The sequence below is a fragment of the Equus quagga genome, unplaced genomic scaffold, assembly GCF_021613505.1.
Source record: "Equus quagga isolate Etosha38 unplaced genomic scaffold, UCLA_HA_Equagga_1.0 220_RagTag, whole genome shotgun sequence".
In the NCBI taxonomy this organism is placed as follows: Eukaryota; Metazoa; Chordata; class Mammalia; order Perissodactyla; family Equidae; genus Equus; species Equus quagga.
The window spans coordinates 720,015-744,685 of NW_025799647.1; the positions used below are offsets into that span (position 1 = coordinate 720,015).

Below are 24,671 nucleotides of genomic sequence, written 5' to 3' on the forward strand. Positions count from 1 at the left end.
AGAAATGCAGCCCCTCTCTCTGAAGTCTGACACCTGCCAGCCACTCTGCCATCTCTGACCATCCTAGACTAGACAGAAACAACACAATAACAGGTGAACAGTGGTGAGCTCTGGAAGAAAAATCACAGGTGATTTCTCCCTCCATGACCCCAAGTAATTTATATTTCCTAATCTTTCTCCAAGAAACAAGTATAACTTGTGATTTATTAAATTTTTTAAAAACAAGTTATTTAATGGGGGAAACAAATTTGAGACATGCACCTTTACAAAGGAAAAGTACAATTTAGCCCTAACCATTAAATAAGAATAAGGGGAAAAAAGAGCCCAGATTGAAGAGAGAACAGTTGTTGGTTAAAAGAACTTGATGGATTCTCTGATATTTTCTAAAAAACAAGTACTTCCCTCCCACCTGTAAAAGACTCTGACTACCTGAGAACAGTCATGCTACATCCTTCACACAGGGGGCTTGGAGAACTAAGGCCAGCATGTGACCTGAGGATATCTGTTATCACAAAGCATTTTCCCAGTGCTCTGTTCAGGACTCCTATGGATGGTAAAAGGTCTTCTATAAGCCTGTGGCCTGGCTGTGTCAACGGGGAGAGGGATGTTTTGTCATCTTGCAGGATTCTATAACTGGGTGGTCATACTCCCAGTAACATGAAACCTCAGGATAACAATAATAGCATCATTATTAATAACTGGTACTTGGCCGCTTAACCATGGTGCATGGATCTAAGCATTTTCCATCTAATATCTTATTTAACCCTCACAACCTTAAAAGGTAAGCACTATTATCATCTCCATTTTTAGACAAGGCACAGAGAGGTTAAATAACTTGCCCAAGGTCATACAGATAGCAATTCATGAGGCCAAGATTATAAACTGAGCAGTTGGACCCTAAAGCATACAATCTTGGTAGAGGTTCAAATTTATTTCATGTTAGATAACGTAATTCATTTTAAATATTAAAATTATCCTGGATGTATTATGGAATAGGAGGCAAAATTCCCATTCATTATAAAAAGAAAACAGGAAGCTTTGAAGATTGTGGACACTGCTGCTTGCAGCTCCACACTCTCTTGAGACAGGCTTGTACTTGGCTTCCCAGATCTACCTCAGAACTAAGCAGAGGGAAGCTTGTTTTTTTTTTTTTAACAACTATCTTTTATTTATTTATTTATTTTTTTGAGGAAGATTAGCCCTGAGCTAACATCTGCTGCCAATCCTCCTCTTTTTGCTGAGGAAGACTGGCCCTGAGCTAACATCCATGGCCATCTTCCTCTACTTTATATGTGGGATGCCTACCACAGCATGGCTTGCCAAGCAGTGCCATGTCCGCACCCGGGATCCGAACCAGCGAACCCCGAGCCACCGAAGTGGACGTGTGCATTTAACCACTGCGCCACCAGGCCGGCCCAGGAAGCTTGTCTAATATGCGGATGCCAGGGCCCCATCCACAAGAGAACTGATTCCCAAGGTGTAGGGTGGGTAAGGTGATTCTAAAACACATTTTGAGAGATACTGCTTTGGGGAATTCTAGGAAACTTCTGAAGCCAATGCAAGATTTGGGAACCAGGTGATTAGATGTTGATGGCTAATTCCCCTGAACTGTTAATGAGACGTAATCACGTTCAGTCATAAGCACCGCATGTTAAAAAAGCTGTTGAGGGACTAACCCAGCGGTGCAGCGGTTAAGTTTGCACGTTCCGCTCCTCGGCGGCCTGAGGTTCACCAGTTCGAATCCAGGGTGCAGACACGGCACCGCTTGGCAAAACCCATGCTATGGTAGGCGTCCCACGTATGAAGGAGAGGAAGATGGGCACAGATGTTAGCTCAGGACCAGTCTTCCTCAGCAAAAAGAGGAGGATTGGCAGCAGTTAGCTCAGGGCTAATCTTCCTCAAAAAAAAAAGCTGTTGACCCAACGCAAAGCACATTGCCTGGGTCTCTGCACTCGTGTAAATTGAATAAAGATGCAATCCCTTTAAGGTTTTGCCTTTCTGTGTTTCAGTCGGAGTCAATAAGTGTCCATCTGTATATATGAACTCACCAACTTTGTTCTTCCTCCTAGGCTTACATTATCTCTCTCAATTGTATTATCCAAGAAAGATGGCTCCAAGTTCAGAAATGGTTTCACTAATTTAATTTTGTTGTGCAGAAATGCTGATGCTTTCTTGGTACCAGCCTGACCTTTCCCTGCTCCTTTCTGCTCTCTGAGGGTAAGTCCTGGCCTGCTGCCTCCCCTTGAGGTGGGACCCCCTCTGTTCCCTGACTTCTGCAGGGTCTTTACAGAGGTCACACTGTGCAGCCAAGAGTTCAGACTGCCTGGCTCTGCTACTTACCAGCTATGCCATCACAGGCAGGTGTTTTATCCTCTTTTGGCATGAATTCTCACAACTGTAAAACAGGTATGATATAAGCAACCTACTTCAAAGTTGCTGTGAAGATTAAATAAGCTAACACATAGAAAGCACTCAGAAGAGTGTCTGGCATAAAGAAAGCACTCAATATGTGTTATCTTTTATTATGAGTCTACCTTGTAATATTAAGAAAGTTCTGCATGAATCTCTAGCTTTATATTTTTTGAAGCAGTCTCAATTCATTATTAATAAACTCAGTCCTCACAATAACCATTTAAGTTAGAAAAGACTGGAAATTTATCGACACTTCCTGCCATGAGGAAAAGAAACTAACCTGATCATTGGAGCTGCTTACTCATCAGTCTCCCTCATTAGGTCAGAGACCTGTCTCAGTCATCTTTGCATACCACCCCACACACTCACACTATCAGGTGTCAATAAATCACCGTTGAATTGGACTGAATGTAGGGTTGGCCATGCTGTAAACAGAGCAACTCCAGCCTTGTGGCGAGAAGCTGGGGAACAAATCCGAATCATCATTCTAGGGAATTTCTGGCTACCTTCAACACAGAGACAAGGGGGCTACCTTTCCCAGTCGTGATTCCAACTCATCCCTGAAAGGAAAAGAAGCATCTGTGGGACAGGGAGCAGCCAGAGGTCACTTACAGGGAAATGGCAGAACGGTCCCTGCACAACCTCTGAGGCAGCAGGGAATAAGGATAATATAATGGAACATTACCCAGTACCTCCTGCTGGGCTAAATGGGGATCCATAAATGCGGTGTTTCAAAAGTAGATAATGCTGCCTTTGCTAAGTGAAATGGGAGTAGCCTTTCAGTAGAGTACAGGCCAGTCTATAAATACCAGGGATTAAAAGGCTTCCTGTGGGGGCCCAACTGCCACCTGCCTAATTACAGAGGCTATCTGGTCCTCCGGGCCCCAAACAAACCCTACTGAGCTTCCCTCAGGGAAAAGCTTCCATCATCCAATGGTAAGTTCCCCTCCAAACAATATCCCAACGTTTTATTCTCTTCTTTTCCACTTCAGTTTATTTTTGCTAACCAACCTCTCCTTTCCACACCCTTCACCCAGGACCATCCACTCCCAAGCACCCTTCCACTGCAGTTCCCACTTGGCACTGCCCTCCTCTCTCCAGGCATTTGTTCTCTGTCTCCCTCACTAACCTTATCCTCTACCCCAAGTTCCTAATCCACATATATTTTTTCTGCCATGAAAAAAACACAGGCTTTGGAATCACGCCAACCTTGATTCTAGCTCCAACACAGTAAATTACAGTACTTGGCTTTTTAGAGCTTGGTTTTCTCACCTATAAAGTGAAGATAAGCTCACCTAGGTACAGCACCTGGCACAGAGCAAGCACTCAATACACTTCCTGCCTTTCCCTCTCCCCATGGGATTGTTCCTCTTCTTTCTTTTCTGGGCTCTGTGACTCTGACACAGTCTCTCCTTCTAGGTATCACACCTGCTACATCCAAGTGTTTAATCCAAAGGAGTGACTCAAATGATGACCATTTTAGTCACCACATTATCCGTATAGTAGGCACATTCTGGGCACACAGTCCCATCAGCATCCTTCAAATTACTCTAGAGAGAGGACTGGTCACCTTATATAACTCAAATGATCCATTTGGTGAGAAAAAGCAACCAGAGGGGATGGAAAGACAGAGCTAAGAGTCACTTCTGCCCAAAAGCAAGGCATAAATAAAGGCCTCTGTAAGGTTAGGGTAGTACTTCCACATGCAACTAAAACCCCAAAAGGAAGATTCCCATAATTCCACATTTACACATAAAAATTTCTAATTAATTCTGATAGCAAGAACATCTGCCAGTTTTACTAGAAGCACCATCTGGTTCATTTCTGATAAGGCCCAGGCACGACTTCGCATAGGCTAGGGACTGCCTAAAATATGGTTCCCAAAAGGCGGCATTGTAGATGACAGCTCCAAGGCAGCATGCCATTCCTCTCTCCTTGGTACCCTGAAGCTGCTCCTGCAAATTCATGATTAGGCCTCAAATAAACTCCAAAACTTCCAGTCATCACTCTTAAAACTAAAATTAATTTAAGCAAGTCTATCTTCAAAAACCAGATAAGTACTACAGAAATGTGATAAATAGCCTAAACAACTTGTGCTTTAGAGGGGTTTTCATAAAGCAGGTAAGAGGGTGGCTTCTCCAATCAAGAGTCTCATTTTGCAATCAGCTAGGACTAGGAGGGTCCTTTCCACAAGATTTTTAAGATCCTCCAAGGGTCCTCCTTTTGCCAAGCCAACAGGAAGCACTTGGATGCACTTCACTGGAGGCCTTCAGACTGTCATAAATAAGAAAAAGAAATCAGGTTGGGGGTCAGAGGGGACTTGTCTGGAGGTGCAGTGACTTGGTTGGTATCTAGTATTGAAAAGTGAGTGCCTCAAGAGCAGCCCCCGCATACTCTTCAGATCCTAATAGAGAATTACAATATGTGAACCCAATACCTCGAGCAAGGATATATTCCAAAGAAAAATGGACTACAAGGTTTGCCAACCACCATTAAATGCAAATTTGGAAAAGGGTGTATTTGAAACACAGGAAAACAATACAAAAACTATCAAGTGCAAGAGTCTGTACAACTATGCACATTCCTTCCAGTCTACTAGGCAACCTTAAATTGGTAAAACTTCTGATATTGCATTGCCTGTATTTTTCACCAATGGGTAAGTATTCCATGTCCCCTGTGAAGAAGGGAGCAGGCAAATGCAGTAAAGTCCGGTAAAGAGAAAACCGAAAGGGTAAGGGTAAGAAGCACACTGTACAAACCCAAGGTGAGAAGTTGGGGCATCACAGCTCTGCCCCAGGACTGAGTTTGAAGATGAGAATCTCTCACTCTCTGGAAACAATCCTGGGCAGAAATCACTCTGAGTTTTTTCCTCTCAAAATGTAAACATACAGAACAGGTGCCCATAGTGAAATTCAAAACCTATTTCCCACCAAGTCTGGCTTCAACTCAACCATTCAGCCCCACAAACAGCCAGATAGTTCTGGAGCAGGTGGGAAGTCAGGGCAGTACCTAAGCGGCGTGGAGAGAGGCCTTGCCCTAGAGAAGCTGAGCCCGTCCTTGTGTGGGCCTTCCAGAATGAAAGAGAGAGAGATGAGCAGACTCAGGGCTGTGAGGCTATCAGTGTGGACTCCAGCAGCAGGGTAGTTTAACGGAGAAAGCAAGACCTGAATTTTCTGGACCTGAAGGAGTTCAGAGGCCTGAACCCATAACAAGGGTAGTGGTAAGGAGTCTACCACTTGCCAAGCCAGGAGGATGTGGAAGAAAAGAGAGAGAGAGGAAATAACCTCCACCCTTTTGTCATTCTTGATGCGGTCCATCTGCCTCAGAAAGTGGAGAAAGGGATGTGGTCCTAAGCTGGCCTCTCCCCCTCGCTCAGGTCCACCAAAGTGACCCTAGATAGATTCCCTCTGTCCAGACCAGTGCTGCATTTCACATGTGGAGCCCCGGCCAGTGCTTTGTGACTGCCCACCTGTGAGGCCTCCATTCTTTGCTACCCGGGATGACAAGGCAAGAGCTAAAATACCAGGGAGACCATACAGGCATCAGCCCTATTTCTGATGCTAACTCAACATGTGGCCTCAAGACAAGTCACTAAATTACTCTGTGTCTCACTTTCCACTGTGTGAAGTGGGCATAACTCCCTCCTTGCTTCCAGCACAGTTGTGAGAATAACAGCTGATAAGTTAAAATTTACTGAGCACTGACTATGCACCAGATACCAGGCCAACTATTTTACATGTCTGCCCCAAACTCTATGTAGCAGATACTCCTGTTAACCACCATTTTCAGCTGAAGAAGCTGGGGCTTAACAAAGAGACTTACCCACAGCCACACACGCCAGATGGAAAATCTACCACTACAAAAGCAACGGTCAACTACTTCATATCACTTCTTCCCCAAATGAACTACCATTTGAGTATCTTTTAGTTGTCAGACACTGTACCTAGCGTTTTAAAATCCCATTTTATTTTATTTTCATAACAGTCCCATGAAGGGGTATTTTTTTTTTTTAAAGATTTTATTTTTTTCCTTTTTCTCCCCAAAGCCCCCCGCCGTTACATAGTTGTATATTCTTTCTTGTGGGTCCACCTAGTTGTGGCATGTGGGACGCTGCCTCAGCGTAGCTTGATGAGCAGTGCCATGTCCGCGCCCAGGATTCAAACCAACGAAACACTGGGCCGCCTGCAGCGGAGCGCGCGAACTTAACCACTCGGCCACGGGGCCAGCCCCCATGAAGGGGTACTTTTAAACATAACTTTAATAAGTTATTTAATTTATACATGCCAATAGTGAAAAATTCAAATGACACAAAAAGAAAGTTTAAGAAGTTATTTTGTTACCTTTCATCACCCCAGCATTCCCCACCACAGTTTCCCACCCCAATATTTTGGTAGCTACCCTTCTAGAGACAGGAAGTGTTAATTAACATCATCATCTCCATTTTATAAATGATAAAACAAGATCAGAGAGGTTACATTTGCTCAAGGTCACACAGCTGGTAAGTGGCTGAGCTGAGACTGAAAGCAGGGTCAGTCTGACTCCAAGGCCGCCATCCTCCACTGCCTACCCCTCAGTACCCACTTCTTAAGACAATCATCTGCTCTCATCATAGGAAAGGGGGAAACTATACCTGGCCCACAGCCACTCTTACTCCTCTACTTTCCCAACTAAATGGAAAACACAGGGCAGTCCAAGCACACCCTGCCCCAGCACCATTAGCACTGCTTTATGTTTCTTCAAATCTAAGCTGTCATGGGTGAGGCGTGACCTTCACCTCTAACCTCCTCACTGCCCACACAGGCTCATCTTCTGCCTCTGAAAACAAGGGCAGAACAATGGGAAGAGGAGGTGGAGCCTCCCCTACAGGAAACGCTGGGCTCCCGCGTCAGCAGCCAAAGGAAGGACGTTCCTTCGGGAGCCCTCGTGAGTTCTGAGGCAAAGACAGTGACCCTTTGGAAATAGCATGGGGGGCATCTCAGGGAGGCCCTGGACCTACCGCAGCTGCCTGGACTGAGAAGACAGCTGCAGAAAGAGATAATGAAGATTGCAAACAATGCCTAATATAGCGTAAGTTTGCAAAGCTGCTCAAAATCCCCATCACAGATCCCTTAGAACCCAAAGAACCCAGAATTTCTGTTCTGGCTTACCCCCAACTGGAACCTTTAATAAGTGAAAACTGCATGGATTTCTAGATACCAGGGTTTTATCTGTATGGCCTCCTCCTTCCTCCAAAAAATAAAAATAAAAGCCCCTCTGACTATATGGGAATGCTTTTCCTTAGTTAGGAGACGAATTACGTACACTTGCACATTTTTGTCCCATCAGTACACAAAAACATACTGACATACCAACCTTGACAGAATCTGTATTGAGATGGGGCTGGGAAACCAGGAAAGGGGTGGTTTTACCACTTTTCATGAGCAAGTTAAAATTTATCAAGTCTGCAATAGGAGGTTTCCTATTTTCCAGCATGAGGCACCAATGTGTGATTCAGCTTGAGTCCCAGCTGACTCAGTGTCACTATTTATAAGTACAGTCACTGCTAAAGGTCTCCCGCTTACCAAAGGTCTTGGTTTTCCCATTTGTAAAATGGGACTAAAACTTTCCTCATAGTATTAATATGATATCTTATGTGAAAGCACATTGTAAAATGAAGAAATCTTTATTGTTATCAAAAAAGATGCCCAGCCTGCATAGTAAATACAGAGGAAACTTAAACTAGCCCTTCCATCCTCAAGAGGCTTGAAATCTACGAGGGGAAAAGACTAACCAAAATGCTGGAGAACAACTCAAAAAATTTGTTAGACTGTGAGCTGCAAAGAATCCCTGTAGGGAGATGATTATATGGGAAAGAACATTCAATAAATACTTGTTCAATTAATAAATGAGTTCAGATGTGTTGCTTGAAAAATACCTACCTTGTTGCTATTCACTGAAAGTTTTACCAACACCAAAGGCTCTGAAATCTGTTCCTTCTACTGTTGCTCGCATACATCCCAAGAAAAGCAGTCAGCATCTGTAGAGAGCAGCCCTTCTTTCAAAGATGTGATTTTTCAAAAGCATACAAAGACTTTCAAAGGAGATGACCCACAAAATTATATTTTATAATTCCAGAAGTAATACAACCCCCAAAAGAGCTCCATTCTGGAGAACAAACAGAAACAAGCCATCCCGTGTTAACTACTGGCCTACAACCGGATTCACAGTGGATACACGGAGAGAGAGAGAAGTACAGAAGGCCGAACTGCAGATGTACATGTGTGAGCTGGATTTAAGGCATGACTGATGCCTCCTGAGGCTTTTGAAAGAATGACAGAGTTCTAGACACAAAGACCTGCACCTGAAAATTAGCAGGGGTGACTCTCTGGTCTTGGATCATAATTCTTAATGGGCCCTGTAGTTTGTTTTTGACTGGCCTTGCTAAAACATTTTGGACCACCTCCAATATCCTATTTCCTTCACATCCTCCCACCTTGCTCTCTCTCCCTTTTTATTTTAATTCTCTACACCTGGTCAATCACTTATCAACCAACCAACTATCAAGGAGCTGAGTACAAAGAAGTAGATGAGACAGTCACCGATGTCTGGGGATTTCCAATCTCAGTTTATACAGAGATGGCTACCCACAGAGGCAAAATATACGTGGATGTACATTTATTGGGAGCTTTATTTGTGCAGGATTGTACTAGGTCCTTACTGCCCCCAGCAGGTTATAATGCACAAATATATCAGGAAAAGAGAGATCACAAATCAACAACTACATCTAAAGTTGAGGCTTGGAGATGGGAGAAAAAGGATTCCCTATGGCTTTCATGTCACTGATCCTATTTCCCTTCTCCCAATTTCTCACTGTTGAACCCACATCTGCTTTTCTCTCTTAATTAAAAATAAAGAAGATATTCCAGGGTCAGAAAACATTCCCACACTAAAAACTGATTAGTTAAAGCTGGAATACAGGAATCTTCACACTAGACCAAACTCCTAGACTTAGCTCACTCTGCAGAGAAAGGCAATGTGCTGTCTTACGGCAGGGGAATTCTCTAAGCCCTTGTCCCTTCCAGGGTGATTGCTGGGTTGGAGCACAAGTGTCACTGAAAACACTAGAGCAACTCCTTCAGAGTAGTCAAGCTGAAAGCCTACTTTACACAACAGATTCCTCCAATACTACTCTCAAATTAAATAACCCATGGGTATTCCCCAGACTGTTAACTCCATGAGGGCAAGTATTGTGTCTATTTTGTTCTTTGTTCACAACTCTATACCAAGCACCGAACACAGGCACTCACTAAATACTCGCTAAAGAAATGACTAGATTTACTTCCTTTTGGTTTCTGCAGCAACCATTGACCCACCTCCCACCAGCCTGATGTCACAGCCCAACCAGATTATCAGCTCACAAATTACGACTTGAAGGTGCATGTAGAGAGAAAAAAAGATGGACCAATGAACTGTTATGAAACTCAACGAAACCCAGAGCCTGTTTTTCTTGCCATCCTACTGTGTAACAAGCAAAATCCCCACAGAACTGAAACGAGGAGGTAGATGGCCCTCCCATGGCAGAGTTTATACCTAGAGGCAGATGGGAATCAAGGATTGATAAAGGTGTGGACCAGCCAACATACCATTCGTTAATTCTCTAGAAATGTCTTGAGCATGCCAACTGAAAGAGCAGCACCCAGTGAACATAAAACTGCTCACTGACTTTCTGGGATGGGAAAAGCTAACACATATGACCTCAGCCTAGGAAGCTTATTTCTGGCTGGTCAGAGATGTGTTTTCACACTGTACTTGGATGAATTTGGGATCTCACATAAAATAAACCTGAGGAAATCAGAACCATAGTCATGAAGGGTTCTGGTCTGCTAATGGGGTGGGAGGAAGGGGACATTAGCCCTCCCAAACAGCATATTCTCAATTATCAGGCAGTCCTACTACACCTAGGATGCCACCAGCACCTGCCACTGTCCACCTAGGCAGGGGGACTCAAAGGAGAAAATGACTCAGAGAACATGTCCCACTGGCCTAGAGTCAGGTGGCATTTTTTGAATTGCAAAGAAGCACAGGACAAAGATAAAATAGTTAAGTACGTTCACCCTGCAAACAGCACCCATTTTAAAAACAGTTCTTCCCTTAAAGACTCATTCTCCTTTGTAATTTCACTATTAGACACAAAACCATAATTACAGAAGGGGCTTGAACTTGTCCTAACAATACGAACCACACATCCTGCTGGGATCCCAACCCCCTTTCGTGGGACAGGCCCAGAGGAGAAAAGAAGTTGATCACACCAGGGTAGAACAAGCAGTAGACTAGGGCTCAAGAGCCCTGGCTTCTCCCCTGGCCTTGTCACCATTCAAAAGCAAGTCAGCTCTGAGCATCCATTTTCCATTTTTCCTTTCTATAAAGTGAGCAGGTAGAATGAGATGATCTTCCAAGTCCCATCCTTCTAACTCTGGCATTTCATGAGCCTACATAGTCTCTCTCGTCACATACTTAGTTTGCTGTGCAAGGAGTTTTGGCAACACGTGGACACTCCACTACAAAATTCGAATCTTCAGATAAGAATCTTGTCTCAGAGCCTTTTGAGCCTCTGAGGACTTGGGAATAGAACTTGCCTTAACAGGGAGAGCCCACTCCAAATCCAAAACTTTTGGCAATGAATTGTGGCAGGGATGTTATGGCTACATTCACACATATTTACTTACACACACACACACACACACACATACACACCCCCACGAGGGAACTTTCTGGAAGAACCAATCCCTTGGGTTTGGCTCCAGGTACAGGAGCCTAATACAGGTATAGGAGAAGAAAATTCAGGTTCCTGGTTTTTGTCTGGCTTGTGCCGGACAAAAGGGCATGCGTGTGCCCTGTGTCCCACGTTTCTCTAGGGTAGAACCATCTGGACCTGCTGATAAAAACAATCCAGTCACCTGCACATGCATACTTTCAAGAGATTTTGGTAGGGATCTAGGAGCAGGGAAAGCAAGACCAGCTATTGATCATGAATGCTCGTAGTTCCAATTAGGACAAGGGTAAAGGGAGGCATTGTATTATTTCAGTAATACAGCTGGTAGGATGTAAAACCACCCAGGGGCAGATCCTGTAGAGGAAATAACACTCCCAGCAGCACCATCTGTTCCTCTTTGTGTCTGGCATGATGTATATTTTTAACCTCAGGTGCAACTGAGGTCCACCAGCAAAAGCCCTGTGAGAGCTGTCCTCAAGAGCATTCTTTCTCAGACCCACATTTTAATCGCACTCACAGCCCTCTCCCTCCCCCTACCTCGCTGGTTGGCTATCTATTCAGTAAGCATTCCACTCCCCAGCCTAGCAGAAGCCTCCAAGCAGGTGCACAGAACCCTGGCATGGAATTTTTCACAAGGAAAGAAAAAGCTTCTGAGAACTATAAACTACATTTGATAAGGAAGGCTCTACGAGGTTCATGGCAAAGTTCTCTCCATAAAACACAATGGCACGTTTTAGAACTGAGGCTTCACACTGAAAATCCGTTTTTTTTTTTAAAGCAGTAGTACATGTGCAATGAATTTAGGCACTACTGCATCTGTCAACTCTCACTACTGTTTAAAGTTTTGCACCAAAGATTCGGAAATAATGCTACTGGAAAGTTCAAACTTCATAAACACATGATTAATTTTTTTTCGTAATATCTTTTCTTAATTCAGGAGAATATCCTCAAAACTACAGGATCAAGAGATTTTGCTGTAACACTGTTCTTCCCCAAACAAACTGCATAACCAAGTAGAATGTTAACTCCAAAGCAGAAATATGGATGCAGCTTTTAAATTCTCTCCCTGAGAAACGAAAACACATGTCCACATAAAACCTTATACATAGATGTTCATAGCAACATTACTCATAATAACCAGAAAACAGACACAATCCAAATGTCCACTAACTGATGAATGAACAAACAAAATGTGGTATGTCTATACAACAGATTATTCAGCAATAAAGTGGAATGAAGTAGATACATGCTACGACACGGATAAACCTCAACAACATTATGTTAAGTTAAAGAAGCCGACTACTAAAGACCACATATTGTATAATTCTGTTTATATGAAATGTCCAAACAGGTTAACTATAGAGAGAGAGTAGATTAGTGGTGGCCATGGGCCGAGGGCATTGTAGAGGAATACTACTAATGGGGTTTCTTTTGGGGGTGATGAAATGTTCTAAAATTAGATTATGGCGATGGTTATACAACTTTGTAAACACACTAAAATCCACTGAATTGTACACTTTAAAGGGATGAATTTTTTAACATATAATGTCTCAATAAAGCTCTTTTAAAAAAAAATGTATGACAAAATAAAATCACCTCTCAAAAAAAAAATCCCCTTGTGCAGACTTAGAAATAATCTAGATGTATAAAGAGGGGATATTTAAATCATAGGTGATCTATTTGATGGAATATTATAAAGCCTTAAAAATAACCATAAAGGCTATGTGCCACAATTAGGAAAATGCTTATGGTATAATGCTAAATGAAAAAAAATAGAACAAAAAATTAAATATACAGGGATTATCAATAAAAGATAGAAAAAGTAGAATACATGGAAATGATGTTTGTGTTAGGATGGCAGAATCACGGTGATTTTTCCCCCTTTATTTTCCAAGCTTTCCGTAAGCTTGTCATAGTGTACTGACGATTAAAAAAAATAAAAAAATCCCCCTCAGTCTTCCCTCAGTCTGCCTTGGCTCAATTTAAAATGCAAAATAAGTAAAACCACCTGGTTCTTGTGTTCAAGTTCCCTTTTTAAAACTTCCAGCCACCTAGTTTATTGAGATCAACGGAGAACAACCCAAAGAAGGAAAAATGGGATAAACAGACTTCTATACCACATTCCCACAAGCCAGCTTCCTTTTACTGGCTTTGTCAGAAGCTGAAGGCTAGTCTACCCAAATTTCAGCAAGGAGAGTCTACACACAGGGCAATTCCACACTCTCATCTTAGTCTTCTGTGGGTGAGGCCAAGTCACTGCTGGCAGGAGGTTGGATTTGGAAAGATTAGAAGCTCCCCCTCCCCAAGAAAGGATGGTAAGAAAGAAAGGCAGCTGGGAAAGAGCCCCTATTCGTGTCTCTTCTCTGAGGTTTTGTGTGCAATACCCAACCAGAGGAGAAAAGAATCCTCAATCTTTTAACTTCTCACCACAGAAGATTCTCTTCTGAGTAATAAAGAATTGTCAGTCACCACCTCTGCAGTCTGCAAACCCACTGAGAGGCTATTACAGTCATCAGGAATACCAGGCTAACTTTCCCAAATCAAGCAATGAGGCCCTGCCCAAAAGTATAACACTTGTGTATGGGGAAGAGGGAGAGTACATTTAAGGGCACACTGCTATCACGTAATTTTAAGGATCTACTAACACTGGCGACAGTAACAGGGTACTACATCTGTTTCTGCTTGAGAAAAATGCTTCAATAATATCCTGTTTCTGATTCCTGGCAGGCAGCCTTCAGATGTTTCAAGGGTGGCTATTTTCCTTTTTTGAGATGTAAGAACCAGAGAGGCAGAATACATCACAGCAACACCAGAGTCTGTGAAACCCATTTAGTTCTCACTACAGCTGCATTTTCTGCTGTTGCTATACTAGCACCTTCACACACACTCAACTGTCCCCCAGCCCTAACAATAGCACAGGTGGCCTTTCACAGCTGAAGTGACCCGGCTCGATGTCACTGCAAAGTCTACCAGCAGAGTGGAGACTTTCAGACTCAGGTAAGAACCAGAGGATGAGAGCGCTAATAGAGGAACCCTGCTGGTTTCTAGGCCAAAGGAGTAAAAGGGAAGAAAAAGGACATGGTCAAACACACGTGAGCACAAGAAAAAGGAAACATTCACAGGTACCTGGCAGGCTCTGCCACTAAAACCTAAGACTTGTAAGAGGCACCTCTTTCCCCAGCACCTCTGCTTTTACAGATAAAGGTTTTTACACAGAGACACTCCAGAACTTACAATCATCCCAGGGAACAATGGCTGTTGCCTTGAATCCAAACCAGGGTGGGAGTGAACAGATCTTGATGCTCAAGGACAGTCTCCCCAGTGCTGTCCTGAAATTGCTTCACTGGTCTCAGATCCACAGCTGTCAGCAGCTTCAAATACCATCACAAAACCCCCAGCCCCAACCTCAAGCCGCATCCTTCACTCCCACCAACATGGAACTACCCCTTCCCACATTACAGGCATTATTTCTCACTGCTCTGGTTTCCAAGTTTCCTGAAATGTGGCAACATAACTTAAGAATATTAATTTTTAAAAAGCCATTCCACTACATGAAGTCTCACTTTGGTCGGATATGTGGGTGGCCACCAGACTGAAGCCATCTTGAGGAGAAAGCATCTCTATTATCATATATGCATTTGTCCCAATGTTTACCCTTAACCTAAGTGTCCCAACCCTCAACACTCAAGTCTGCACAGGAGCAGCATTTGCTTTCAAAGTTCTAAAAAAAAAAGTGGGGGAAGTGGGGGGACTGGGCTTGTTCCTCTATTTGCTCCTTCTCATCTTTCTCCTATTGCTTGAAGGAATGCCCCCTAAACAAGACTTCTCTACTGCCCAGGCAGAGAGAAGGGGGAAAAATGAACCCTGCTTGTCAGCTTCAACTAGGAGATCACATGTCAACTCAGGAGTTCAGTAAAATGCTTCATGCAAGGCAATTACACAACCGGGCCCAGTGCATCTGCTGACATTCAGGCCTGTAAGGGGGGATTTCAGGCCTGTAAGGGCCATTACAGCCCTGCTGCTACCTCTCCGTGAAGTGTCCTTGGAAATGGGAACCGGAGGAGAAAGAAAAGCACATGTGTTGCCTGGCTTTCTTTCTCTGCCTGCAAGTGGCTCTGCTAAAGACATTCTCCCCAGTTCACTTGTTTTGGTACAGAAATGAGGAAGATTACGTGACTCACTAATTTTTTTAAAGATCCTGTAATTCTCCAACTTCACAGACAGATACCATTAGTTACCTGGTTGTCAGAAGAGCTAAAGATATGGAAAAAGAGCACAAGGAAAGATTTGAAACAAAAGGCAGGTTTTTATCTAGGGGATGAGAAAGCATGGAGTGAAACAATGCTCAGTAGCAACAAACTAGAAAGAAGTTCTTACTTTTAAGAAGTCAAGTGAATTATTACCTTTGGAGGGTGCATGGGTATGTGTATGGAGGGAGAGGGTAGCTGTAGGAATTGCTGCCCCAGTAACAGCAAAGGAGGAAATCCCCTGCCAGGAGACGCACCATCACATAAGAGCACATGTTCAATCCCCACATGATGGAGACCTGCCAGGCAACCAGACAAAGTGCTGAGGTCTCTTCATCTGACAGCCTGCATCTGTAACACCTAATTCTACTTTTCTTCCTTTTCTTTCTGTGTGCCCTAATTCTGAGCTTTGAGAAGCCAGGCCTCAGCAAATAAGTTGAACTCTGTCATTTAACAGTGGTTTTGATCTCAGGATTTAAATACTGCAGGGCAGATGGTGGGCAGCCCTACTCTGAGTACCCAGAGACCTGTTCCCATCTAGCTGTAGGTGAGGATTTGTTTCATGTGCCATTTCTACTACAGTATCCAAAAAGTCAATTTGTGGACAGGAAGTCCTCTCTATCAGGCCTCATACCACTACTGTCCTCTGTTTAACTCATTGGGCAGAAGCTCCTTAAGCAGCAAATAGCCACGAGTGAAAATTAACAAACCAAAATAAACTGACTTATAGACTGTGAAGTACTTAAGGGCATGGTTGAGTTCTGACTTATTTGCTGCAGTATCCCCAATATCTAGCACAGCACCTGGCATACATTCTGTATCACATAAATACCTGTGAGTACTGAATGAAAGAATAAATGGATGAACAGAAGAATGCTGTGCAAGCATACCATAAACGTGTACCTTGGAGAAAGAGTTAAGGATGCTCGTGATCTGAGACATATCCTGAAGAAGTAGTGCTTTGAAAATGTTCTGGAAAGCCTCCAGTTTCAATTTTAACAAAAAGTAAGCAAACTAGAAACTAACAGTACAATCTGGTAGTTAAGAGAGTGGGCTCCACCATGAGCTACCTTTGTGACCTTGGGCAAGCTACTGAATTTGTCTGGCTTTTGTCTTGACTGGAAAAATGGGAATAACAACAATATCTATCTCAAAAGTTTGTTATTTATTAAATGAGATTAAGCTTAGCACAAAGCTTGGTAAACAGTAAATCCTCAATAACTTTTCCCTACTATTGCTATTACTGTTACACTGTTAAATACCTCCTTTATTGAGGGGGAGATAGACATATCTACCCCCAAACTCTGAAATTTTTCATTCTGGTTGAATATGCATCTAGCTAAACCAAAGCCCAGAAAATTCAGAACTCAATGCCAAGCGCATGTCTCTACTAGCCTCCACTAGATGGTGACAATTTGGGTGTGGAATTCCCAAAACAGAAAAGGTGTGTGTATGCATCATCTATATGCATATTTTAAACCAGAGAGATTTAAAGAGCAAGAAATGAATTAACCACTGTGAAAAGGAAAGACACACTTCCCACCTCTGCAGATCTAGAAGGGGAGTAAACACCTATGATTTAATTGAACTGGGTCCTTTTACCGCACCTCTCTACAAAGCACACACGAGCCTAGTTAGCAAGAGCAACAAAGCCCAGCATGCCGCCTGCCACCGAGAGAACATTCTGTGGGAACAGCAGCATCAGGCCTCTGTGCCAAGACGCGAACTTCCCTCGAACCAGCCCAGGACTTCCTTTTGACGCCTCTTCCCTCCCGGGTCTCAGGGTTCCCAAAACCACCTCCCCCGCCTAATCTCGTTTAAGATAACTTCTTCCACTTCCGCAGCCCCGGAGCCCCACCGCCACAACACTGCGGGAGGGTCGGACTTGCGCTAATTATCTGGAGTCTCTAAAAACCAGGAGTAAAAAAGAAAGTCTACATATACAAACAGGAAGTGGTTTCGGTGAGTCTCAGCCCGGATAAGAAGAAGTTTCTGAGATACAAGACGAGACGAGGCGCGGGGGCTCCAGAAAGCTCCGGCACTCCCCACCCGGGCTCCACGGCTTCCTCGGAAGCCGCCAAGCCCCCGTGCCGGCGCAGGGCCCGCAGCTTTAGTCGGCCGGAGGAGGCAGTGAGAAGAGTAATAAAGAAAGGGGGCCTCCGCCACCTCCTCTCCAGCGACCTGCAGAGTGGGGGCTGTCCCCCGAACTCCCGGGCGGGGAGCACGACCCCGGCCACCAAGCCCTTGCCGCACACCGGCCGTCCGGTCCTCCCCCCGGCCTCGCACAGGCCCCCGCCGCCCTCCCGGCACCGCGCCCGGGCGGCCCACGCCAGCGCGGGGCTCGCGGCCGGCCGGCCGGGTGACAGCGGGGCCAGCGCCGAGGGCAGCCGACGCCGGGCTCCCCCGCGTCCCTCCGGGCGGCGCGCGCCGGCCCCGCGCCCCTGACAGCCGGCCGGGCGCGCCAGGGACACAATGCCTGCACCCCTGCCGCGGTGACAACTCACCCGGGGAACAGCGCGGCGACCTCCGGGAGGGGGGCGCTCGCAGCCTCCGCGGCGCCGGGATCTGCTCCGCCGCCTGCGCGCGCCCGCAGCCCTCCGGGTTCTAAGCGAGGCCCAGCGTGCCGGTCTGGCTGGCGCGGCGGGAGGAGGAGGAGGAGGAGGCGGGAGGCAGGAGGCAAGGCTGTCGCCGGCTGAGGAGAATAGAACGCGGCGGTCGTGGCGGCGGCGGCGGCTGCGCCCGCGTCACTGGGCCAGCTGTATCGCACGGGCGGGGTAGGCCCGCGGAGAGGGAGGGGAAGAGGCGGGCAGGGGGCGGGGCCAGGCGCGCACGCAACAAGCGCCGGCGTCGCGCCGCCGCGACCGCCGGGCTGGGAGGCCCTGCCGGCCGACGGCTGCCAGCACGCACGCGCCGCCGGCCGGGCGGCACGCCCCTCGGGAGGAGAGACTGGGTTGGGCCGGGGAGCCTTAAAGAGACAGTCGCACCGACTGCGCCGGAGTGGACTGCACCGTGTTCGCAGTGCGCTCCCCAGTTCTTTTACTATTATTATTACTTAGATTTTTTTGGATATTATTTGGATTGTTGGTTTACTAGTCTTTGCAAAGAATTGGTTTGTTCTCAGATTCACAAGGCGCTTTCACGCGGGTTGCTTGTTAGCTCTTGGATGGTTCGCCTGACCTATGGCTGGGCCAGGTCATTATCTCTTATTAAGCAGTACTTCTCCAACTAGGGTGCGAGCCTGCCAACTTCAGAATTGCCCTGGGGGGAGGGGCGGGTGTAAATGCAGCTTCAGGGCCCTATCTTCAGCCTTCTGATTCGGTGAAGTCGCACTCAGGAGTCTTTCTTCTAGCAAGCATTCCGAAGTGATTCCTCAGCACACGGCGGACCTCAAGGTTAAGAACAAACACGGAGGTTCAGAGCCAGGACAAGCAGAGTCCAGGCTGGAACTCGGCCACACCCCTAACTTTATTTCCTATCCTGAGCCTTGCCTCCTGGGCTGTTTTCCAGCATATACTGTGGAGCAGTTGGTGCGCTGTATGGCTACATCTTTTATTGGTGATGTCTCACTGCGGCCCTAGCAGATAAGTCCTCCGTTTATGTGTTTACAGGGCTTGTCGCCCCGTGATGGCTAAGACTGTGACTCTTATCTTGGTGCCCCAGGGCCTTGTTCAGTGCCTGTCTCAGAGGTGCTCAATAAATGTGGAGGCGCACCTACTGAGAATCAGTGCCAGAGTCTGGGCTTGGACCCATGGACTTCAGCCTTTGCTGCAGCTTGGGTCAAGCAGGCCCCTACTCTCTGGTGCCCTTTGGACAAAGATACTCCCCCTCAGGGCCTCTCCCCAGGCCTAGTTCTAGTAGGTTCTCTGGAAAAGGGTTGTGAATTAACAGGCTTGTCCTGGAGGTAGCTCAACAAGGCAAGCAGAGCGCCCCTCCCCCCATGCACACACACCCAGCCCCAAGAGAAACCTCCCCTCTGCGACCCACAGAACCTGCGCGTGTTGCTCCCTTTTCCAAGAGCCTGGCCCTGCTCTGCCTTCTTTCTCACTGGACAAGACTGACACCCTCCCTTCCTGCTCATTTCCATCTTCCGCTGGGGCTGCACTGCCCAGACCACCACGGGGTTGAAAAGCAAACATTAGGTCTGCCTGGGTCTCAGCAGAGCTCAACAACCCTGTGTGGACTGCAGGAACACCCCAGGCAGACCCAAGGCCCGGGACAGGGAATTAGAGAAGACAGATGAAAAGAGTAAGAGAGGGCACATCATCCGCAAAGCAGCTTGGTGTAGTGGGAGATGGAGAGGCCCGGTATTTCAAGCCCCTGGCTTTGCACAGCGGTTTGGGCGCTAACCGGCTCCGTGAACTCTCACATTGTAAAATGGCTTTGGAGACCCTCTGCAGGTCTGTTACTCCCTGCCTAAAAATCCTCCACTGGACCCCCAGTGTCCACAGAACCAAGTTAAAGTCGGAGCAAGGACTGTGTGTGGTGCTCTCCCCAGTCTGGCCCAGCTCCTCCAGGTCCCTCCACACACCTCACACTCCAGCCTCCCCACACCACCTCTGTGCCTCTGACCAGGCACCTACTTTCACATCTCAGAGCCCATGCGCGCACCATTCCATCTGCCTGCAATGCCCTCCCCACCTAACCCTTTGCAACCTTTCCAGAGCTGCTCCTCTGCCCTTCTGTGGCATTTTGCGTGAGCCTCAGTTTAGCATGCATTTCCTTCTGCTGTATATTGCCAGGATCAGAGGCAAGTCTCTCTTCTCCCCAGCCTCTCCTCCCCCACCATTTCCCCTCCTGCCTGAGGTTCCACAGGCCTCCTCTATAGAGCTGAGCAAGAGCCCCTATTATAGTCGGCATGTGGGCCTTGCTCATGTCGCCTGCAAAGTGGGGGTGGTATTCCCTGGCCTAGGCTGAATATTTTTATGCCATTGAAGAGACAACTCTCAAGATGAGGGTTAAGAATAATTTAGATTTAGAGATTCTCAAGTGGGAGAAACTATTGATTTTTTTATAATTAAAATTTTTTTTAATTTTTAAAATTTAACAGCTTTATTGAGATACAATTCACATACCATACTATTCTGTTTAAATGTGTAATTATATATTTAAAGTATACAATTCCAATGGTTTTTGGTATATTTACAGAGTTGTGCAACCATTACTACAATCAATTTTAGCACATTTTCATGATCCTAAAAAGAAACTCTATACCCATTTGCAGTCACTTCTCATTTCCCACCCTCCCCCACCTCCCACCCTAGGCAACCAGTAATCTACTTTCTATCTCCGTAGATTTGCCTATTCTGGACATTTCATGTAAAGGGACTCATATAATATGTGGTCTTCATAATTGATTTTTTTGTGTGTTTCTTACACCTAACATAATGACTTTTAAGGCCAGAGCTAATTTTTTATTTTCACATATTTGTTTAATCTCTGCCTGGTTCTGAAAGGACTTAAGCTGGCATTTTGAGCTAATATTCCTGGGTCCTTCCAGATTTTCAGTACCAGTCTTAATACTCTAAGTCTAGGCACTGGAAAATGGCTTGGGAGTTAGACCCAGGTTGGTGGTGAGTGGAGGAGTCAATCATCCCACTTTGCCTGGGGCTAAGGAAGGGAGTTCCAGGGACTTGGGACTTCCTAGTGCTAAAACTAGGACAAGCCTGGCCAAACCGCGATAAGCTGGTCACTCGGTGGAATAAGTCAGAGGGCCTGGTTCTCCGTCCTCTCCCAGGAGTCTAACCCAGAGCCTGTGCCTCTGCCACTTACAGGGCTGGAAAGAGGAGCTTGGCTCCCTGCAAGTGAAGAGAAAAGTTTCAGAATTAGTACGTGGTACCTCTGCTTTTATACGTAATAACAACAGCAGGAGTAACAGCTCCTATTTATGGAGCACCTACTGTGTGCCAGGGACTTAGCAGGGATTTTATACATGTAACCACTAATTTTGATAAGAATCCTCCAAATTAAGTATCGTTAACACCATTTTACATGTGAAGAAACAGGCTCAGAGAGATTTCTGTGACATCAGAAACCACATAGCATATATGTTGCAAACCCAGAATTCCATCTTGTCTGTTCCCAAAGTCACACTGTTCCAAATAAATCATATGGCCCCTCCTACCCCCAATAAAAATAACAAGTAATAACCAAACTGTCCTTACATATCTCTTGATCTTTTACAAAGTGCTTTCTTGCACACCAGCTCATTTTATCTTTACAACACCCCCATAAATGAGATAGTCTTATCCCCCAGTTTTACCTACAAGGAAGTTGAGGCACCAAGCAGATTCCAGGACGGGAATTAGCTTGGGGGTTTTTGTTTCGATTTAAGATTCTCTGGGCAGCCGTAGAAGCCCTGCAAAAGTAAAGAAGTAAACTTGCTTGACCCCAGGGGAGGTGGAAGTCTTCAAACCATCTTCTCCAAGGAAAGTCAAGGTCCAAGATGGGTGGGCCGGGCAAGGCTGGGCTGACACAGCTGAGGGGTGGCTCCCACTCCTGGGGAGCAAATCCTGAGCTCACAGGGTTGTCTGAATATGTGGACCTGCACCATCACCCAGCGCACCCCTCCTCAGAGCATGTCGGACCTGTGAGAGCCAGGCTTGGTGGCCCAATCCCTGTTGGCCACTGATCAGAGGGGATTTGCAGAGGTCAGAGCTCTGAGCAGCAACTATGATTCCCTGCCCACCCCAACCCTGACCCCAGCCCTGGAAAATGGGCCCCTGAAGCCATGTGCACCTGATGCTGCCCAGTCACCAGGTGTGTAAGAGGGCCACTGAGCCCCTCTTTTTCTGAAGCACTGACAAGTCTTTGACGACACTTTTATCCCTGACACAGACCAGGTAAGCTGGGTAAAACTATTCACCCCATTTTATACTTGAGGAAAAGTCAAGGTGGCAAAGAGAGCGTCTACCTGCCATGTCCACATATGTTGCTGCCCAGCCTCCCTCCACGGATGCCAGCCAGCCTGGTCACCTGCTCCTCCTCTGTGCCCTTTGTCCAAGGGCTGGGCAGTGACTCTGGGAGGCAGCCAGCTGGGAAGGAGGAAGGTAGTGGGGGCAGCGATGGCCTGAGGCCCTTCCAGACAGAACCAGCCCACAAACCCCACCCACACTTCTCGGGTCACTTGACACCGCATTCCCTTGGTGACTTTCTTCCTCAAGGCTGCCCTGACTGTTCCTGTTCACGTGACTTAGTGGTGGGGAGGCAGGGTTGTGATTGGCTCCCTAGCTCTGAGCTGCAGGTGGATGGAGGAATGGAGCAGCCCCACTTCAAACTGTCAGAGGTGGGGCTGTGAAGCTCGGGCAGCCACCACGCCTCGGAAGGGCCTGTTGGCTGGCCCATTAAGGTCAGGTCCCTTTTTGGCAGGTCAGGGCCAGACACTCTGGCCCTACTCAGAGTATTTTGAGGATGCTGATGACAGAACCCAAGGTGCAGCTTTAACCCCGAGCTATGTTAATCAATTCCTCAAAAAGCTCCAAACTATTTAAGTATGTCATACTGTCTGCCAGGCACTGTGCTAATGGCTTTACCTACGTGATCTCATTTAAGCCTTGTGGCAACCTGTAAAATAGGTAAGTGAATAAATAAATAAATAAATAAAAATACTAAATAGCTCAATTAATTAATTTAAAAAATACTTTTATCTCCATTTTGCAGATGAGGAAACTGAGGTACGGAAAGGTTAAACATGCAGCCACGGCCACAGTTACTAAGTAGCAGGGCCAGGCCTCTTTACCTCTTAGGGAATACAGCTGCAGTTTGCACTGCAAAAGACAAATGTGACGTTTCAAGGGGGACGAGAGCCTGTTACCTGCAGTGATGTGCAGGAGTCTACGAGCACTGTCTCCCAAGAACCAACTGTAAGGTTTCCAAGATTTTTGTGAGCTGGTTGTTAAACACAGCCTTTATTAAAACTAAATTACATGGGGGGCTGGTCCCTTGGCTGAGTGGTTAAGTTCGTGGGCTCCACTGCAGCAGCCCAGGGTTTCACTAGTTCGGATCCTGGGCGCGGACATGGCACTGCTCATCAGGCCATGCTGAGGCAGCGTCCCACATGCCACAGCTAGAAAGACCCACAACTAAAATATACAACTATGTACTGAGGGGATTTGGGGAGAAAAAAGTAGAAAGAAAAATACCCCACTAAATTACATATACATAAAATTAAATAAATTATATTTTTAAAGTAATAAATATCCCAAACTTATCACTTCCTAATTATTTTACTACATTTCATTCTTCTCCATGCCTTCAGGTTTATTTACATCTATTGTATACGTATGGTGGAAATACTATATAATGTTATGCTACTTAGCATCTCTTCCCAACTCCACGTTCAACGATGGACATCTCATCCAGCTTAAATCAGACGTGGCGGAAGTATGGTAACACCACGGCAATTAGCAAACGCTGCAAATCAGGCCCCACTCCCAGAACGAGTTGTTAAACATTTACCAGGACGTGTGTCTGCGGAAGCCACCGTGTAGGAACAGAGAACCAGCACCAGTGGCCCGGCTAGGTGAGCTCACCAGTGAAGCCGGCAGCGTGAGTGGGGCAGGGAGCCCAGGTACCCCTAGGAGGCAGCCAGACTCCAGAAATTCTCCATTTAACCGGGAAGGTGGGTGAGAAATATTTGATCCCCAAAAGTGCGTCAGTTCCCTCTGCCTCCACTGAGGTGGACTACAAAGATTTCTTTTGTTTAATCCCCCGGTAGAGGTGGACCCCCAATTACCAAGGGAGACGGGGCAGGAAACAGAGCCACCCTGCCTGAAAGAAGCCGCGGGTCCCCAGCGCCTTGTCAATGCCTGCCCTCTAGTGGTGGGAGTGAGAATGCAGGCCTCTGCCCTCTAGCCTTATGGCAAGATTCTCAAATCACTCCCCACATGGAGCACAGCACAGCAGGGACAATCCTTGTGCGACAGACAAATGGACCATGGACAGAAGCACCTGCTTCAAACAAGAGGGTCCCAACTATTCCCTCAGAACCTAGGCCTCCTTTGGATACAAAGTATTTTGTAATATCCTCTTACTTCCATGAAATGAAAATCACACAAAAAAGGATCTGCCTACACACGTAATTACAAAAAAATTAAATAAATGCATATGTATGTTCACCAAGAGATGTCTATCAAAAGAATGTTCACGCACCATATTCACAATAGACAAAAACTGTAAACAACCCAAAGGCCACTTACGGTAGAATGGATAAATACGTTGTGGTATGTCCATATGATGGAATACTATGCAGTGATGAGAAGGAA

The 24,671-nt window shown here is 46.0% G+C and overlaps 1 protein-coding gene and 1 long non-coding RNA gene across 2 annotated transcripts in view; both read right to left on the bottom strand.

Annotated features, from left to right (window-relative positions):
* Positions 1-18,175, bottom strand: part of LOC124233757 (sushi domain-containing protein 6) — a 93,418-nt gene extending 75,243 nt beyond the window's left edge. The window contains exon 1 of the mRNA XM_046650937.1: positions 17,916-18,175. The gene's annotated coding sequence lies outside the window, so the exon portion shown is untranslated. The remainder of the gene's footprint in view (positions 1-17,915) is intronic.
* A 2,559-nt stretch (positions 18,176-20,734) lies between these two features.
* Positions 20,735-22,443, bottom strand: LOC124233729 (uncharacterized). Its single transcript, XR_006887129.1, has 3 exons — positions 22,322-22,443; positions 21,671-21,766; positions 20,735-21,206 (listed from the first exon to the last, which is right to left on the bottom strand). It is a non-coding gene; the product is annotated as an uncharacterized LOC124233729 (long non-coding RNA).
* Positions 22,444-24,671: the final 2,228 nt, after the last annotated feature.